Genomic DNA, 11602 nt, shown 5'->3' with positions numbered 1-11602 from the left:
TTAAATAAGAAGTGATTCTTTGGTTCGCATTGGGAATTATAGTAGGGAAGTCATGACTCCAATGGCAGTCTTTGCGAACTAAAGTAATCAGACCTTCAATGATTTGAGTTGGGTAGATATCAGCACGATCTAAAGAGAATACTTGATTTCTAAGGGATTCTCTATTGTTATAGAAAGATAGTTCAGCAGGAACTATTTCATCCACTGAAGGTTCACGAAGAGGTTCAGAAGGTTCCTTATCCCTAGAAGAAGATCTTTGAGAAAGAGAACCTCTGGTTCTAGAAGAGGGGCTGGAACTAGATGAAGGAAGAGAAGAACCACATATGGATGAAGACCCTAAATTACGTAGTCTACCTCTTATTCTACTCCTATTAGGGGCAAGAGGAAAGTTATCAACTATGGGGACTCTCCTAGGGTTAGGGTTTGATGAATACATGACAGTACGAGGAAGGTGAAGAACAAGAATTGAATATTCTGAAAGCTTTGAACTTTATGTGAGAAAGACAAAGATGAGAACTATATTTTTACTAAGAAGCAACCGTCAAAGGAAAAGGTGCAATGATGGAAAGGTCATAATGAGAACTGTCGCTTCGTAATTGGTGAAGCCGTAAAAGAGCCTTAAAAAGCACTGCAAAGTCGCAGAACCAACAGAAAGGTGCCACGTGTAACAAGCATTAAATGGAAGTGACAATTGAAGCGTCGATTCTATCATAGCATTAATGGCGGAAAATATTCCCGCTTTAATAAAATCCACTTCCCAAATATTCAATTGATGAATAAATGGCAAGTGAGGGGACTATCTGTATTGGGAAAAATTGAGTTTACATATTGAAGTGATTGAAAGATGACGTGTCATGACATGAAGGCTGGTCAAAGAGTGATGATTAGCAAAGAGGCACGAGTTGCAACAGATACGAGCAGAGGCATAAGTAGAGGCACGAGCAGTTATTCAAAAGACTCATCGCTCGTACCTATTTAAATCCAAAAATCAAGGAGAATGAATCTGACAGCACAAGAGAGTACAGATACAGTATTTAATAAGCATTAAATACTAAAAACATTAGAGAATCTGTATTAAATTACAATAATTATGTAACGTAGCATTTAATGCCTTTAATTATCTATAATAGCCTTATTATGACAAAGGCAAAACGTGTATCTTAGAGATAGCTATAAAAAGGAGAAGACTGGTCATTTGTAAGGACACAAAATATCAACTGAATATACTGATTTACTTTATTTTCTGCTATCTATCTTATTGTTATCAAAATCAATTTCTTCTGTTCATTTTCTATTATCAGTAACCCGAGTTCTTCTAAAAATAAAGCTTTGACCGAAATTCTATTTTTTGGTTAAACAGTAAAGTCTGAGTAACCGAGTATATTTGTGTATGAATTTGGGCTAAGTGTGGGGTGTGTGGGGATTACTTTTTATGCTAGGGAGCTTGGCTTTGATGCAAACATGTTCCTATACCATCTATCTTGTATAATGTATGTTGTAGAATATTGTAAATTTAGCTAATTTATTGTAGTGTAGTAGTTGTAGGAAGGTGAGTCACATATGCCTCTTGCTTGCCTTAAGGTGAATTAACTAAGCCATACTCAATCACTTGTGTGTGTGGCATTGAATAGTGCCTTTTAACTATTGTATGGCATGGGAAGTCTTGAGTACCCATAGCTTTGGAGTGCAACACTTGAGCACTTTAGATCAAGGTTATGAAGTATTGTACATTGTGCCTTCGGTTTTAAGTGTGGAGTCATTTATGACTTGCGCGACAACCTTAGGCATATTTCTTGATGATTTCTCACATTCATGCTTATTTGTGTTGCAGGATATTATGGCTCGTGATAGTTCTAGCAAAGTCAAGTCCTCCACCACCGCCCCGGCACCCAAAAAGTGCAAGCAGGGAGAAGGTTCTTCGCGACAGGCAAAAGGGAAACATGTTGCCGATGCATCACAGCAGGCCCGTTACCACCAACGCCTCGGTTGAAACTAGTATCTGATGCAACTATTGCATGGCATAGGGATTTCGTATTGTATGGGCGGTATGTCTCCGAGATGGGGATACATGTTAAAGCTTTGGAACGAAACTTCCCAGATGTTCTCGGCCAATTACGCGCATTAAAAACGCACAAACTCCTAGAATGCCCTGGACATACAAATTTGAGCATGGTTAGGGAATTGTATGCCAATTGGAGTTACAAATTGTCTAGGTCACATGTACGTGGCATGGACATGCCATTGGATAGGAGGGCCTTATGTGATTTTTTAGGGGTTGAGAATGTTGACCCGAGGAGGCTCCAGAAATTTGTTAGAAGCCCAAAATACACATTGATACGTCACACTCTTTGTGGCGGGGATTCAAATGCTAAGTGGACCAAGAAGCACAACGATGTTCACCTTTCGATGGTTCGCTCTAATTTTAACAAGACTGCCAAAGTGTGGCAGAATTTTGTGCAAGCCAGACTCATGCCAGTGGAGCACAACAACGACTGCACTCGAGCTAGAGTGTGTGTCATATTCTTCTTGATGACTGGAAGACCCATTAATGTGGGTGAGATTATGCTTGGTGAGAGGGCCCGCACGAGATTTGGGCGGCAAATTAAGAGGTTCTTATTCGACAACCTACTCACACAGTATATGCTCTCCCGGGAGGCGGCGGAGTATCCAGGACATGATGAGGTGGTGGAGGCTCCTACTAGGTTATTGGACATCACATCATTGTTGGAGGCATCGTCGAAGCTCACTGAGGCAGCAAGGAACGAATGAGACGAGAACTTCAACAGGTACCTCTATAATTCTTTGAATTTACTCATGAGCAGGGCTAGTATTTCAGACGAGGAGCGTATGCATTTACGCAATGACTTGTCAAGTTCGTCCAAGAAGATGTTGGGGATTGCACCTGGCAGCCTCGTTCACTCATCGGAGGACGTCAACACTGTCAAGGGCTCGAACACAGAGGACGGGGTTGGTGATGATGTTACGGGACCCATGGCTTTGGTTCCTCTAGGACCGGATGATGATGTGCTCAGAGTCGCTGATGGAGGGCACGCTGAGGAGGAGGACTCCGACTGACAGGGAGTTTTCTTTTCACCCTACTCTGTTTTATATTTTTATATGCATCGTGGACTATACATACACTAAGCGTGGGGTGGGAGGAATACTACCTGTGATGTAGTTGTATATCTTGTATCAATTTGTTTTAATTTGTTTCTTTTATTAGTTCTACTTAGTCTAGTGTCAGTTTAGTTTATTTTGGGAAAAAAATAATATAAAAATACAAAAAAAAATTGAAAAATCTCGAACTTTTCCCGACGATGGATCTTTTGGACAATTTTCTTGAGGGATAAAGTCCGATTAAAAACACCAAAAAGATTTTTTTTTTTATTTTTAGAATAGTTAGGTAGTACCCCTTGGTTTTTCTTTGGGCGCCGGTTCGTTTTCAAGGGTGTAGCTCGAACCGGGTACTTTATTTTTTTTTAGGAGTAGTTTAGGAAGAAACTGAGTTGCTCTAAGATACTCATTGACATGGTTGATGCTGGTACATTAGGCTATGACATACATTCTATCTTCCCGTGTATTTGGTTTGAATTGTGATGTCTAAGTAAAGTAAATAGCCTATTTTGTGACGCCTTTTCTCAGTTGTTTGACTTGTATGCCACATAGTGCAATATTGCTTAATTTTTCTCAATTATGTGTGCTTGCTTGACTTTAGAGTTGAACAAACCCGTTGTGATTGAGTCATGTGCAATGTGTGTGTAAGGATTTATGATATTCTGTGCTATCCTATATAGTCTAGAACTTGCCTCGTGTGTTAATCGAAGCGAAATTGTAAGTTGTGCTAATCTAGGAGATGACGTAGGCGTTTCTTCCTTGATCATAGATGTGTTTGTCACATAAAAATAAAATTTTCCGTTGCTAGCCCCTTTGAGCCTATAGACCTTTCTTTTGGCAACCACATTACAAGTCATACCCCTATTTTGTTTATTTGAGATTGTGGAACCTTTACCTACTAAGACACTTAGTCGCTAAAAAAAGTAAGGTTAGAGATTGGGGAGTAGCTTTTGAGTGGAACCATGGAAGGGCCCGTTGGTGCACTAAAAGTTAAAATCAAAAATCACTAGCCAATGAACTTTAATGTATGGAGTGTGTGAAGAAAAAGAAGAAGAAAAAAATTTGCAAGAAAAGAAAAAATTGATAGTGAAAGTATGTAGAAAAATACACACCTCCAATTCTTAATAATTTGTGCTAGTGGGAGTATAGAAGTGCTTAATGAAAGTAAGGGCTATGTTGCATATGGGTTGTGGCAAGTGAATTGGTTGAGAAGAATATGTGCTTGAATTGTGAGTGTAATGTATTAAAGTGCTTAGGAGTATTAGTCGTTATTCCTAAATGTATCATACGCGTCCCTTAGCCTACATTACAACCTTAAAGTCCTAATTGATCCTAGATTTGGCTAGCTTAAATTAGTAGAGATCTACACTATGGGCAAGCTTATAGTACGACCACAGGATGCATATGAATTCTTTGTGAGAGTGAGCGAATTTTGTTCAATTGTGTGATGTCCTTAATCGATATTCAAAAGCATATTTGAATGTGTGGATTAGTCTATATTCACTCTTTGGTTGTTGGTGAGTGCACATGATCTCATGAATGATTGGTAATGTTATAAACTTTCTTGTTGGGCGAGTACGTGAGTTGAGGGTGCTTAGTGGTTACAAGTCGGCTTTTGAGGTTGGGTGGTGACAAATAGGTTGTTGGAATTGATTGAATTGAAATGTTATACTTAGGCATGCTTATACGGGAAGAATCTGAAATTTTGTATGTTCATGCTTGTGTGCCGGTATTGATCATAGTCAAGGGTAGAGTGTATGGTTAAAAGTTGAATTTCTCCTCGATAGTTGAGATTTGTACGTAGTTGGGGGTTTATTTGATAGTCCCATTGCTCAAGGACGAGCAAGAGTCTAAGCGTGGGGTGTTGATGTTTTGCTTAAAATATATATATTTGTGTGTATATCGCCTCATGTTTTACTTTTGTTTCGTGGATTTAGGATGTAAAATGTGTTGATTTATATTAATTTGAGGTGTTTTTATCTATAGGAATGATCCGGGAGCAATTGGGGGCGAAATGTGCGAAATTAGAGCCAAAACGGACGAAAATGGGAAAATTGGAAATTGCAGCGCCCCACGCTACCTGTGGCGCCAGAGTCAGTAGCTAAAGATTTTATAGGGCCAGGGACAACGCCTGGCGTCAGGCTGGGCGCTGGTGGCATGAATCCTGTCCAGTTTTGCTCGAGAGAAGGTTATTTCGACCCTAGACCTACCCAACACGTATAAAAGCAAGACAAAACTCATTTTTAGAGGGAGACGCCACTTTGAAGGGAGAATACACACGAGAGACATCTGGGAGCGAAGATATCTCAGTTTTCTTCATCTTTTCTTAGTATTTTCAATTATCCAACACTTATGAAATTGTTTGCTATTATTATGAGTGGCTAAAACCCATAGTTCTGGGGTTGTGAATTAGCCATGAATATTGTTGTTTAACGTTGACTTAACCTTGATTACAATTCACTAATATATGATTGTTTCTTCAATTCTGTGATTAATTGCTTAATTGTCTAGCCAGCAGTTAGGTTCTAATTACTATCTATGCTATGCTTGGGAAAGCCATGTTTAGATTAGAGAAGAATTGAAGAGGGCATATGTCACGCCCCAAACCTGGGGAGGCGTGGCTGGCACCCGGTGCCATAGTGGCCCGAGCGAACCACTTTGTAACTCATTCATTCCTTTTGTAACTATCATAGGCCAACATGGCCACAACTCGTAGTGTACAATTTTAAGTGGGCAAATGTTCTATCAATGAACTATCGTTCATAAAACATGAATACATATGGGCCGTCAAGGCCTCTGACATACTGTACACAATAAACCTGTGTCTACAAAGCCTCTAAGATTATTTGACATCAAATGGGACAGGGTACCGGCGTATCATAAATATGTAGCAAAATTCTGACACGATGACTTATAGACTTGGCTGCACTCCGAATGAGGTAGAGTCTTGCCGATCCTTCGCTGAATGCTGACCTCGTCTACTATGAGGACTCGTCAAACTGATTATCTATACCTGTAGGCATGAATGCAGCGTCCCTAACAAAAGAACGTCAGTACGAATAATGTACCGAGTATGTAAGGTGGAATTGAAACATAATAGTAAGTCAACATTAATTAAGGACATGGAAGAAACATGGAGTAAATAATTCAACCTGTAAGTCTGGATAGCTCTGTAAATCATGAAATAATTATAGTGTCATGCATATGCGTATGAATGTCATGTCGTGCATAGGTACATGTTTCATAACATCATCAGGCCTCTAAGGGCATCCCATCATATCATCTCGGCCACTGTGGGCAAAATCATCAATGTATACCAGCTGATTAGATGGTGGTGCGTATATAACGCCATAACCTTTCCCATATCCCATATACATATATATACGCGTATATAACGCCATCTCGTCATGGGTCAATGTGCATGTGTAAGTGCATGAAATGCATATAAAATACGTTAATAAAATCTCTCGGTACGTCATAAGACCATTATACCTCTGATTAATATCATGAAATAAATTTTACCAACTTACGTATTTTGATGATAGAATAATTTGACACATGGAAGAATAAGAATATACATATCTCTAGTATTTCTACGAATAGAGTCATTTATGGAAATTGCGCATTTGCTCGTTTCATTTGTGTCGTATAGACGGGATAGCCTTAACATACTCGGACCACTTAAGCAATTGAGACCTGAGCCGCATGAACCAGTGAGATAGAAGGTGGTGTTGTCGACTAGGGAATTATCAGAAGGTCACGTAACTCATCTTTTGGCAATGAGAAATTGAAAAAGGAAACAACATATGATCATCGAAGAACAAGCTATCGAAATCAGTCTTGTAAAGCAGCAATATTTTTACTTATGCCCTCTGCTGAGTGCTTATTTACCGCCTGATATTGCGATAGTTTAGCCTCGTCTGGTGCAGCACCTTGTCAAAATATTAGCTGTTCTTTCCTTTCCTTGAACTCAAAACTATATACTTGAACGAAACTGGAAGAAAGAAATATCATCTTCAAGTCTATCCTATCAATCTAAATAACTCGTCCCTTTCTCTTTCTTTTCTCACCTTCAAATCTGGTCTGTCACAACCTTTTGTTTTACATTTAATACAATAAGAACTTAAATATCTTCCTTGCATTCCAGCTGCTTAAACCTTTTAATACTGACGGCTCATCATGAAAGTGTGATATATTTTACACATTGCACTTATGTGGTGAATTCATTGTTTCTAGGCCATTAAGAGGATTGAATGACCAAAAAAAATGTTTCCACTACTTGAAGGGAACAAGTGAAAATCCTTCTTATCGATAAAGCCAATGACTTTCTAATTTTAGCCTAAGGTCGGCATCGAAAATGGAAAGATAGACATAGGAACATACTTAGGAACACCAAAAAGTTCAGATTCCTGACATTAAATAAAGTAAAAGAAATTCAAAGAAAATGCTTACACTACATGGTCTTATTTTATCATGGATAGCTACCAGCACATATGCATTAATGCATATAAATTAAGAACGTGGGATATAGGACTCACATGTTACTGACACGTTGAATTCTTATCCAAATATATTAATTAATTAGTTAATCTCCCACTAAAATCAATAATTACCCAATTATTCACATAATTAAAAATTATCTCAAATTACTTATCATACTACTTACTTTATACATCTTGCTATTATGGTCATGTGATATATTACTAGTTCATAAATACGGGGTATTACAGCTTGAACCGTATTTTATCTCCAAATGTCAAACTTCGACCAACCTCATTTTCTTCAATTCGTTTATCCTCTAACCTTCACGACTTTACTTATCACTTGTTATAAATATCATAAGCACTTATAACCTCAAAGATAGTCTTGTCCTCATCCTAAAGTACTATTATATTACAATATTAAAATAATAAGTCGTGGTACCATATAAAATAAATACATATACTATTATTTCATTAAAATATCCATGTAAAAATACATATATTTCTCAACTTATAATTTTTCTAATCTCATATAAAGCGTACAAATTCTCGTACGCTTAATTCTTAAATGGCAAAATGATAACCTTCTTTTCTTGTGAGAAAATAATTTCGATCTTTACAATAAAGAAAATCTCATAAACTTTCTCATGTTATGTGTATAATTTAAAACATATACGAAAGTAATAATATTAATGACTATATAAAATCATATTTTTAAACCCATTTTTTTAACGTTTAGCATCATTAATTTTTTTGAAAACATATTGATTTGATGTTTGACTCAAATATAAAAAAGATATAAATGCGAAAAGAAAAAAAGAGAAAAATACCTTGGTGCCGTGCTGCTAAAAATCAACGAGACCAATTTAATTTCAATAGTAAAGGAGTAGGTTTGAGTATTACTTAATTCTTTCCATCTGAAACAACCTGAAGGTCAAAATTTTTAATGGTTCATCATTTTTAAGTATATAATATCAAATATATATTTTATACATATAAATTGGTTCAATAACTTTGAATTTGTTTTATAAAATAAAAAATTTATCCTAATTATTCGATACGATTATAAATTTATATAAAAACACTCAAAACACCATATCAAATATATATATAATATATCGGTATCAAGGTTGTTAAACTTACGGGGTGTAACAGCATGATCTTAACTCTTAGGAGGGGAGGGGGGGGAGGGATTTGTGGTTAGGATAGGAATATACCTAGTCACCATGCTTAATTAAATATCGTAATCTTAATGTGTTCATAATAGATTGATTCCATAGGAATATAGGCNTACTTCGGGAGAAGGCTATGAGAGCAATTATCGATTAATTAACAACCATGAGTGAATTGTATGAGAGGGAGAGTTAACTAGAAGACAATAGGATTGGTGAATCGATCACAGCCCTGGAATATTTGTCTCTATTGAATACACAACAATCATTTTACTGCTTGATCATTTAGATATTACTTAGAATTATAATTTAGTATAATCATATTCTTGAACTTGATTTTGGCTTGATTGAATAACAATCTTGGTGATTTTAGTTGGTAGTTGATACAAGTCTCTGTGGGTTCGACACTTGATTTATCATTTTATTACTTGTACGACCACGTATACTTGCGTGTGCGTTTGGGAGCAACATGATTCACAGAGCTATTCAGACTTACAGGTTGAGTCTTTTACTCCATGTTTCTTTCATGTCTATTGTATACGTCTTTTCCTGCCTTACATACTCGGTACTTTATTTGTACTGACGTTCCTTTTGCCTGGGGACGCTACGTTTCATGCCCGCAGGTCCCGATAGACAGGTTGAGAGTCCTCCAAGTAGGCTATCAGCTCAGCGGAAGGTGTTGGTGCACTCCATTTGCTCTGGAGTTGCCTATTTTGTCAGTATGATTTGGACATGTATGGATTGGTATGGAGGGGGCCTGTCCCAACCTTTATGATATTTATCTACTCTTAGAGATGTCATGTATATGGATACTTGTATGGCCTTGTCGGCCTATGTTTTGAGTATATAAAGGATCATGCCGGCCTTATAGGCCCGTACGTCATATGTATAAGTCGGTATATCATGTTGGGTCATCCTATGTCGAGTATTCCCTCATGCTTTATTCTATTTATCTCATGACATCCTTTCTGGTTCATTTACCTATGATAGTATGATACGAAATATACATTACGTTGGTACTCGGTTGAGTAAGGCACCGGGTGCCCGTCGCGGCCTATTGGTTTGGGTCGTGACACTAAGCTTCTCATTGACTTACGCCTGAGAGTGTTTGCTACAACATTGGCTTTACCGGGATGGTAAAATATCTCGACATTGTAGTCTTTCAGTAATTCAAGCCACCTTCACTACCTCAAAGTCAACTCCTTCTGCTTGAAGATGTATAGTAAAATCTTGTGATCTGTGTAGATGTCAACATGAATGCCATATAAGCAGTGTCGCCATATCTTCGAAGCATATACTACTGCAGCAATTCCAAATCATGAGTCGGGTAACTCTTTTCATGTTTCTTCAGTTGTCTCAATGTATAAGCAATCACCTTCCAGTGTTGTATCAATACGCACCCTAAACCTATACCCGAGGCATCATAATATACCATATAACCTTTTGTTCCTTCTAGGAGAGTGAGGATTGGAGCGGACGTCAATCGATTCTTCAGCTCATGAAAACTACGTTCACAAGCGTCAGACCACTGGAACTTGTTAGCTTTCTGTTTAACTTAGTCAATGGTGCTGATATATAGGAAAACCCTTCTACAAATCGCCTCTAATAGCCTGCTAGCCTCAGGAAGCTGCGGACTTCTGATGGTGTTGTAGGTCCCGCCCAGTTCTTCACTGCATCGATCTTCTAAGTGTAGATACTAATACCCTCGCCAGATATCACATGACCAAGGAATGCTACTGAGTTCAACCAGAATTCACATTTGGAGAGCTTAGCATATAACTTACGATCCTGGAGGGTCTGTAATTCTATCAAGCAAGTGGCCTGCATGTTCCGCCCCCAAATAGGAATACACCAAAATCTCATCAATGAATACGATCATGAACACGTCAATAAAGGGTCTGAATACACTATTCATGAGATCCATAAAAGCTTTTGGGGCATTTTTTAGCTCGAACGACATCACCAAGAACTCAAAGTGCACATATCTTGTTTAGAAGGTCGTCTTCAGAATATCCTTCTCCTTAACCCTTACCTGATGATACCCTGAATGTAAATCAATCTTGGAGAAATACTTGTCACTATGGAGTTAGCCGAATAGGTCGTCAATCCTAAGAATTGGATACTTGTTCTTTATAGTAATCTTATTCAGCTGTCGATAATCGATACACAACCTTAATGGGCCCGTCTTTCTTCCGCACGAACAAGACCGGTGCACCCCTAGGTGAAGTGTTAAGCCTAATGAAGCTCTTATCCAGCAAGTCCTTCAATTGTGCCTTCAACTCTCGCAACTCTGCCGGGGCCATCCTGTACGGAGGGATAGAGATCAGCTAAGCGTCAAGTAACACATCAATGCTAAACTCAATCTCCCTTTTAGGAGGAATGCTTGGGAGTTCATATGGGAAAACATCTGGAAATTCATTGACCATGGGAATAGATTGTAGAGTAGGCGGCTTTGCCTCCGCATCTCTAACGCGAACGAGATGATAAATGTAACCCTTGAGATCATTTTCCTTGCCTTAAGATAGGACATAAACCTACCTTTCGGCGTAACAATGTTGCTCTTCCATTCAATGACGGGTTCACCGAGAAACTGAAACCTAACCATCTTCGTATGATAATCAACATTTGCATAACATGACGCCAACCAGTCCATTCCCATTATCACATCGAAATCAACCATTTCTAACTCAAATAGATCCACTAAGGTCTGGCGACTATACAATCATCATTGTGCAACCTCTATATACCCTTCTAGCATTTATAGAATCTCCTATCGGAGGGGATACCGCGAATAGTTTACTTATCAATTCAGGTTCAATGCCAAACTTATTAGCC

The sequence above is a fragment of the Nicotiana attenuata genome, chromosome 1 (genome assembly GCF_001879085.1).
Source record: "Nicotiana attenuata strain UT chromosome 1, NIATTr2, whole genome shotgun sequence".
Lineage (NCBI taxonomy): Eukaryota > Viridiplantae > Streptophyta > Magnoliopsida > Solanales > Solanaceae > Nicotiana > Nicotiana attenuata.
This window is presented reverse-complemented; position numbering follows the sequence as displayed.